Source organism: Colius striatus, chromosome 2 (assembly GCF_028858725.1).
Source record: "Colius striatus isolate bColStr4 chromosome 2, bColStr4.1.hap1, whole genome shotgun sequence".
Taxonomy (NCBI): Eukaryota; Metazoa; Chordata; class Aves; order Coliiformes; family Coliidae; genus Colius; species Colius striatus.
In genome coordinates this window covers 50,131,268-50,141,177 of record NC_084760.1, presented here as the reverse complement: position 1 = coordinate 50,141,177, position 9,910 = coordinate 50,131,268, and positions in this window count along the sequence as shown.

The window sequence follows — 9,910 nt, the reverse complement described above, 5'->3', positions numbered from 1 at the left end:
GCATCAGGTTTAATGCTAACTACTTAGTTTTAATCGTGGTTAATAGGTTTTAATCGTGATCAACTTTAACTTGCATCAGTTTACCAAGCCACTTCACATCCCAGCTACATAAATGCTTGGGTTGTGCTTGGGCATGCACAAGAAATTATGGCTGGGGAGGGCAGGACCACTGGTTTCTGTAGCCATGATGTCTTATATTGGCTTAGAGTGCTTAAGAAACTACAGCTGAGAGTTTCTGGACTGTGCATGGCTCTATTTCCTCTTTAATTTTAATACTACATTCCCCACTCCACCCCTTGTTTCTAGATCTGGAATGTGAGATTATAGTCTTGTCTCCTGTTAGTTTAACATTGCTCCCTGGTTTTCAGTCAGGTGCTCAATCCTACTTTCTGTTTGCAAGTGATCTGTGTGACATGGCTCCAGCCACATGTGACTTTTTCTTGTCTTGGATCCTGTTCTGTACGTAGTCTCTGACTTCCTGATGTTTGACTGTAGCGTGGTCTCACCACGTCTGAGACCACGAGCGTACAAACTCCAGCATTTCCTGAAGTCTGACTGTGCTCTCGTCCGCCCCCTTGAAGCAGTGAGAACTCAGAGAAAGACTTTTCCAATTGAGGACTTCAATGTCTCCTCACTTGCTACCAGATACTAGTCTGAGTGGGCCTAACCCCCTAGCTATAGCTGTTGCCTCTTGGTTTTAAGGCACATCAGTCACCCATAAGAGTGTTTCTAAGGCACTGCAGAGGAGGACAAGATTTTTTAAAATTGACTTGATTATTTTCTGTTTCTAGGAAGCTTCTCACTGTGAAGGAGAACCTACAAGATGGTGTGAAGTACTTGTTTGAAAGTTTAACAAGGGACAATATACCACAGTATCACCAGCTGACATGAGCAGGTAGATGATCTCAACACTAAGATGAAACAGCAAAATAATTTGAAAACAAAGGCAGTGACTTTTTCTGATGTGATAGAAAAGTGGTATATTTGAGGCCAGAGAGCATGGGTATGCATACCTGAAAAGAGATTTATGTTAACAGTGGAGGCTGCAGGCCTTCCTTCATGAGCGGCTGGGTTGCTGACAGGTAGGGGAGAGAAAGGAGAGAAATACTGAAAGTTCTTTTTAGAACATGACTGACAACTAACCATGAACAAAGTATTGTCTGAGAGACAGGCTGCAGTTTCAGGAAGGACAGAAGGAGATTGTTGCAGATGAGAGGGAGGTTCTGTGAGTCATCATTGGAAAGATGGTCACTGAATTCATGTTTACAACTGAGATTACACAGAGATGAAGTACAGAACAGGAGCTGAAGGACTCACAGGTTTGAAAATGTCCCTTCCAAGGGATTGCACTAATTTAACTACAGCAGTTTTAATATTGATTTAATAACACTAATTAGACATTTGAATCTGGAGGAAGGAAGGCTCAGATATCATCATACAATTGTGAGACATGTGGTTGTTTATGATCTCGTTCCTTGGTAGTAATCTACTGGCACAACTGGCTGTAACTGGCCAGGTAGGTTACCCTGTGCACAAGAGGAAATTCTGTGTAATAAAAAACTCTTGTAATTGTATCAATTCTGTTTTATCTTATTTTATGTTAGATGTGTAACCAAGCCCAACAATCAGAGCAGTTTCCAGTTCCTGGCTGCCAAAACACAGCTCTGGGCAATCAGAAATGGGATGCAAGCTTGTGTGGTGCCAAAGCTACTCCCCATTTTCAGTATTAAACCAGCTGCTGAACACAAAGTGCACAGAGATAGCATGAAGTAATCTTTGCTCTTACCCATATTCTTGAGGAGGGCAAGCTCAATGTCAACAAATAAGCCCAAAAAGAAAGATGAGGAAATATGAATGTTTTATTGTACGGAAAGACAATGAGGAATTCTGTATTCTTACCCAGCCTCGTTACACTTTCCCAGTAGCACAAAGGGGCTGTAGAGTTCTTGAAATTTCTCCCTAGGGAATATTTCTTCTGTAGAGGTTTCCTCACTTTGAACAGCTATTTTGAGCTGCTGCAATGATCCGTAGGGGGCTATGGCAGCAAAGTAGTTTAGAGCTGCCAACTTACATGAGAAGCATTGCCAAGAAAAATGAAGATTCAAATATGGAATAAAGCCACATTTACCAGCCCTCCACCCAATGGGCAGCAAAGAATTGTGCTCATTCTTTGTGAAGGAGAAAATTCATTGTTAATATTTATGTAAAGGTTATGTTACACTAATTCTATGGCACCCTCTTATGTGACTGTGAGAAGCTAAATCTGTAGTGTGCTATGAAGAGGAGCACTTTTGCTTTCTTCCTCACTCGTTTTGATAGTCGCTACAAAAAGAACAGAAAAGCAAGTTGCTAAAGAGCCAGTATAAGTGCAGAGAATGCATGACTTGCCAGACATTTTTCCCTTCTTTTAAAAACAAAAGCACTTATCTCTAATATTGCCAATGTGGCCCTTCTCCTCCATTCTCATTCTGCTTTACTTGCTCTGTTTCTTGGATTTCTACTTAGAGAGAGAACAGCAACCATAGCCAAGTTCACAGTTGAGAGAGTCAGAAGTCATGGAACTGGGTTTCTCAGCAAATCTGGGCTGAAAATCTTGTTCTACTCTCCTCTGCTTTCTTTAGACCCTGCCTGGAGTACTGTGTTCAGCTCAGGGGCCCCCAGCATAAGAAGGACAGGGACTTTTTACAAAGGCATGTAGTGATAGGATGAGGGGTAACATCTTCAAACTAAAGGAGGGTAGGTTTAGATTAGATGTAAGGAAGAAGTTCCTTTCTTTTGTGAGGGTGATGAGGCACTGCAAAAGGTTGTGTAAGCCTCATCCCTAGCAGTATCCAAGGCCAGGCTGGATGGGGCTCTGAGCAACCTGGTCTAGTTGAAGGTGTCCCCATCTGTGTCAGGGAGTTAGAACTAGATGATCATAAAAGTCCCTTCTAACCCAAACCATTCTATGATTATGGAATAGAAATTCTAAGTTATATCTTTATAGTAACAGGCAGCAATGATGTTTCAGTAAGTCAAGCTATTTTTAGCTCAAAATAGTGATTGGAAACATCTCATATGGTTATTTCTTATAGAATAAATGTATTTACTGTCTGCAACCAGCATATATCCTTCTAAATTAAATGAAGAAACAAAAATAATTGTCCTTCTGTGAAATGTTTTTCAGGATGCCATTATGGTTTCCTCTGCAGTTCAGATTTGACTGATAGCTGTAAGTGTAGTGCTGCCACACAGTTCATCTCCTGACAAATGACAATTGCTGACCAAAAAAACCACAAAGTTCTGACAATTGATTCTTGTGAAATTCTACAATCATTAAATTGTTAATAGTAGAAGTAGCATGCATTTAATACTTTGACAGTGTATATTACCTCTTACTAAAAACATGAAATTACTGAAGCTTCTCCAAGTTTAGCTTACAAATCGAGCAGCAAATGTTTGGCAAGTAGAATAATCAGCCAATTACATTTGGAAAAAGTGAATGAAGTAAAAAGGTTAGGAATTTCAATATTGGCCTAAATTGTAATTGCTGTGAGTTTACGTATGTTCTGCAGGCCTTGATGTCACAGTGATGGGCTATGAAAACACCACTGCTGGAATTAATCACCTTTTTGGTGATAGGTGTGAAATTTGTTCCCGTCCATTTACCTGACACTAGACCCATGAGCTCATGTGCTAGTTCCTTTCAGGAGTGGAGTAGAGAAGATGAGGTCTCTTAATCAGGCTGCATTTATTTTCTTGAGCCAACTTTTTCTTCAGTCTCTAGCTTTATTAAAAAACATGCTTTTCAACAAAATCCTGCCATTAACTGTCTTTGCTCCCATGATCAATCATTGTACTCGTTAAAAACCAGGGCAAAGTATATATTTCCAATCAATAGCAAAGTGCAATTTATCTTTTGCCAAGATTATCTTCCATCTCTCCATTTCATATTCTGTAGCACTACAGTCCTTTATTGTCTTTTGTTTATGAGGATGAAGAATCTTTTCTGTTTGCTTTTCATATCTTTTTGAAAGTCTATCTCAGCTTGACTTTTGGCAATTCTCTCTTTGCCCTTCTTTTACTTGATCCTTCAGATAACAGTTTCTTTGTGCTTGATCCTCTTTGCCATTTTGTAAATATTTTTATTTTTGCTTGTGGTTATTTATTCAACTAGCTCTGAAGCCCCTCAGTAGAACTTTCACTGCTTTCTTGAGACACAAATGCATATACTTTCATTTCTTTGACTTAATTATATTATCCTCAACATTTGAATTCCTCAGTCCCCGACTTCACAAGTAAGTTCTCTTCTTTATCAAAACTTGCCCTTTTGAAATTGAGAATATTGTCTACTTTTGGAGTAGAAGCTCTTACCATCTTTCCTCAAATCATTTTTCATCTGACCAGATTGCTTCCTATCTGTTGTAGCCCTCTTCTGTCATTAGAATCATAGAATGGTAGGGATTGGAAGGGACCTTTAGAGATCATCTAGTCCAACCCCCCTGCAGAAGCAGGTCACACAGGAACATGCCCAGGTGGGTCTTGAAGACCTCCAAGGAAGAAGACTCCACAACCTCCCTGGGCAGCCTATTCTGGTGCATTAGTATCAAATCCTCCTTGTTAGGCAATGGCCATCATGCCTATACACTTTTTCACATGCATTTGATTAATCAATATAGCTCACTGAATGCAACAATGAATGTGATTTACAATGTAAGGTTCACAACATAAATATTTTCTCATCATCTATGAAAAGTACTTAAAATGCTTTTTGCCTAGTTGTAGTTAATTTCTAGTTCACTTTCTCTTTGTACTTAATTAACTAAATAGATTATATTATTTAATCATATTGAAACTGAAGAAAGAGACTTGATTTTTTTGTTATTGTTCTAAAAACTTGTGTTAGTCCCTGAATTTGGATAATTAACATTACACGGAAACTGCTGCTCCAGATATTTTGCAGTTGGGTTCCTGAAAATGAAAAGACTGACTTAAATGTCTCTTCTGCCCTATGGCATCAGTTGTACCTTTGAAGCAGTGCTGATTTGTAGTCACTAGTACAAAGCAAGAAAGTTACGATTTATGATCCTAAAACTGTCCAGAATTGCCTTACTAAATGAGAAAAATCAATGGCTTTCCTTATGACCCCGGTCTTCCTGTTTCACTTGAAAACAAAGCTGTCAGTCATCAGAACTCTTACATATACATAAGCAAAATTCATACCTTTCCCCTTTCCACAGTTTCCAAACACCCTTGGTCACATCGGTCATTTTAGTCCAGGCTAAAGGAAGTCAATAGACAAACAAAGGTCTTGCTCCTACAAACATTTACATATTTCACTTACAAACTAAATTCAAAGTCACTAGGGATACACAAATATCTGAAGCTGTTCATGTAGAGAAGTATTAGCATGCATAACAGAATGAGAAAGGCAGATGTCTTGTAGCTCCTTTGAGAGGAAAAAAAAAAGTAATTTACCGTATTAGCTATTTTCATCTGTCAGCAGGATATGGGATAATCAGAACTGACCTTTAGAGGAGAGTTCCAGGGAGGAAAGTGAACTGTGCTCTTTGGTCTTATTTATGATTTTTTTTCAAAACAAAATTTTATTCTGCTTATTTTTACAGTAGGAATTCAGGTTATTTCTGCTCTGTCCTGTCGCCCTCCATCTGCCCATAGTGAGAGAAGAAGAGAAACATCACAAAAATATCTATTCTAGTTAAATTATTTCATTGCATTGGCACTTAATGCAGTTAAGTACTAAATGAATACGTAAGAATTTTTTATTAAAGTTGACTTGATTGAGGAAAGCCAGGTTGTCTCCTCTTATACTGATCATTTCTGCAGAGACATTATTGTGATTCATTTAAAATCTACCTTCCGCAGGGAAAATTTAATCACATTCATCACAAAAGTAATGAAAATGTATTTGTATAGCTTGTAATTGCTTACTTTGTTTCTAATCACTCATTTATATAAAGAAGAGATTTACATTTGTTATATTATTATCAATTTTAGTAAGCCTAAGCATAAAAAATCACCAGTTAGGTCTTAAACTAACGAGATTTGTTGAAAAGTAATGAGATTTCAGGCATTAAAGAATTGGGAATCAACCTTTGGGGTATTTGTCCATGTGTACCTTCAAAATTTTAAGACTCTGAAACTGAGGCCAAAAGAAAACATGAGGCTATCATGTGAACAGAAATAGAAATCTCAAAATGAGACACTGAGCAATATTGATATGATAAAAACAAAATGACTTTTGATGTGGCTTTATGCATAGTGCTGTATTTCATACAATGGAGGAAAAAGCTTCTTTATAACAGACACAAGTAGATACCAGATTTAATGTATAATTAGCTGGTTTACAATTGAAATAATTTATTCTACTCTACATGACAGCATCATTTAAGTCTCTCTGTAGCAGCGTTCCCAGTTGACAATGCTACAGCTAAGCTTGTGTCAGCATTTCAAAAAGAAAACCTTTAAACAAAGGTTGTGACTCACTTTTGAAAGTTGCTCTGGGATGAATCGTGACAGAGGGTGTATTTTTGGATGATACTAAAAAGTAATCTAGCTGTTTTGGAGACTCTTTTACATCGAGTTGTACATAGTGAACCTGACAGGGTGCTGGGAAAAATATTAGGTTTTCATGACTGCACTCCTTTTTTCCATGGATCAGTAGTCCTCCATGAAACCAGAGTGTACTCTCTGCCCTTACTTTTCATAAATATTTCTTTAGTAGTTTAATACTACCCCTCCCTCCATGTTTTCAAAATACTAGCTAAGGTCTAAATTGCACAACTGTCTTTGATCACAACTTTGCATTTGTGCACCAGCTAGGCAAATTGTGGTACAAAACAAGCTTTAAACTGTTATACAGTTATGACTAACTGCAAGTGCAGGAGCCTTTTGCAGAGTTATCTCTTAATAGCGATTTCATTCTGTGTGCAATTATAGAATATATGCTGCCTGATTATGAATAAAATGGCATTATCTTGAGCAATACAGTCAGTTTAATCATAATAATTTGAGTTTTTTGAAACTTAGTGCTTGTGACATATGACATAACTTGACTGTACATTAAAAAAACATCCAAACCAAATAACCCTCTTATTCTCCTACCTACTATCTCTCTGGGCTCTTTAATTCATATGTCAGCAAGGCATTCAAGACTTTTCATCTTAAGAGATCTTCTGATCTGGATACTATATATCCAAATTTGCACCCAACAATGAAACTTGCTCCTTATAGTAAGTGACATACCTAAACAATGGTAGGAGACAGTACAGATTTTTTTGTCTCATAGTCACCCGACACACTTGGACGAGTACAGAATTACAGGCACCACTGGAGAAATTAATCTCATTTAACTTTTACATATGCAATGCAGATTTTGATAGCTAAGATGTGTCACCCAGGGCTTCCCTCGGTGATCAATGTAGAAGAACAGGTAGGTTTAGGGCATGAATCACCTGACCTATTTTAGACAAGGATTCATTACATTTTCTAGGTACACCAAAGTGTCTACTTGTTCTACTGGAAGAGTGGGCGTAGGGTAGCAGTGAAACTATATGTCCAGTCTGGGAAGAGAGAACAGAGAACTGAACTGCCTGTGCAGAGATAGCAACAGTTTTATTACATGTTTTCAGGAACACTACAAGCTATCTTATAATAAATCATAATATAGGGAATAATTTATTTTATTAATGTAATTTATTTAAACTGCCAAGAATTTTTCATGACTGCTGTGTGAAATGGCTAGACAAAAGCATGACTTTGTTTCCAGGGATTGAAAGACTGATGCATCTTTACTGAAGAGAAAATATTAAGGAGTTTCTTGGAAAATTTTTAGAGAAAGACAACAGAGATTGCTGCTGAACTTTGATCTGAGAGCGTTTGTCTTCCATCTTTATAACATCAGCACTGGAATTCATATTATTTACCTTTAGATGTCTGCATTACTGGTGTCTGCATCTGAGCTAGTTCTCTAGACTTTGAGTCAAAGCAGAGTAACTGACAATCCCAATGTTGAAAGATGTGACTACGTGAGAAAATATGCTGTGGGCCTACAACAGCTGACACTGCAACATCAGAGTACATTCACAGGTAGCTGCTCAGCCTGACACAACTCAGTTTCACCAAGTGTGGTTGTAGTGGGTGGAGCGACATCCAAATGTGAGGAGGTCTCCCTGTGCTAACTTGCATTGCACGCCTTTGTGCAGAATTTTTCCAGTATCAAGACATTAGAATCAGTTTCCCATAACTCTCCATTGCACAGTGTTTGCTGAAATACATTTTTTTCTTTTTTAAAATAAAAATTAATACTTTGAAATTTTCTCTCTGCTATCAGCTTGCAATCTTTAAAAGGTAATGTACCTTCAGTTTCTGGTTTGCATTTCTTTCATGTGTGTGTAACTTAAGCAAGTAAGTGATGGAACATGAATGATAACATTTTGGGGAAGAGATAAAAATAATGTGGAGATAAAAATAACTTCACACTATGGCATAATGTTTCTAGGCCTAAAAAAAACACCACCAAACCACAACAGAGGGTGAAATTCTGTGTCACAGGCTTTGGGTGACTAGCAGTGGATGAAGAAATTCAGAGCAAAGAAAGCCACATAAATGAAATTGTATGCTGAAGAGATGCTGGCCCTGAGCTTCATCAAAGAGACACCAGAGTGAGAGCCACTCTGATGACAGATAAACAAATAACATTCGTGCTCTAGAAGTTAGCAATGCTATCCTGCTTACCAGATAGTGGGCAATCAATTGGACTGGAAAATCTACACTGAAAACAGCTGTCATGCAGGCCTGCAAGATCATCAAATATCTCTTACTTTCCTGAGATTATGAATCAGGGTGGTGCCTGGGGAACAGAGGAATCTGAAGCAGGGGATGACGAGGTTGTGGTAGGGAAATAGGTTGGATGCATCCTGAGTCCGCGTCCTCTGAATACAAATGGGCGTATTTGTCCATGATGTAAACCTTGGCTGATCAAGGAAGATATGCACTACTTACAGGAAACATTTTTCTTAGACTGACTTTTTTCATTGAAGCGTGGGTAGTGAAACTTAGCCTTTGCTTCCCAAATGCAGAAACCAAAAAGAAGAGACTCACAGAATCATAGAATGGTAGGGGTTGGAAGCAACCTCTAAAGATCATCTAGTCCAACTCCCCTGCCAAAGCAGGTCTACCTAGATCAGGTCACACAGGAACATGCCCAGGTGGGTTTTGAAAACCTCCAGAGAAGGAGCCTCCACACCCTCCCTGGGCAGCCTGTGCCAGGGCTCCCTCACCCTTGCAGTAAAGAAGTTTTTCCTTATGTTTAAGTGGAACTTTTTGTGTGCCAGCTTATGTCCATTGCCTCTATTCCTATCACTGGACACTACAGAAAAAAGTTTTGCCCCATCCTCTTGATATATGCCTTTCAAATAGTTCTAAGTATTAATGAGGTCCCCTCTCAGTCTCCTTCAGTCTGAACAGCCCCAGTTCCTGCAGCCTTTCCTCATAAGAAAAATGCCCCAGTCCTCTGATCCTCTTGGTGGCCCTGCGCTGGCCTCTCTCCAGCACTTCCCTGTCTCTCCTGAGCTTGGGAGCCCAGAACTGGACACAGGGGTCCAGATGAGGCCTGACCAGGGCAGAGTAGAGGGGGAGAAGAACCTCCCTTGACCTGCTGGCCACACTCTTCTTGATGCATCCCAGGATGCCATTGGCCTTCTTGGCCACGAGGGTAAGACACATACTATATGGAGGGAGTCTCTGTATCTGTACTATTTGCTGAATTGACTGGCTTAGGAGGAGGGTGTTGTAGTTTCTAGGCTTATTTCAGGTTGGATGTGTAGCTAAAACTGATGATGTGATAAAAAGTGATTTCCTGTGAAGGCAGATTGGGCTATCTGGAGTCAGGGATAAGGTGCGTGGATAC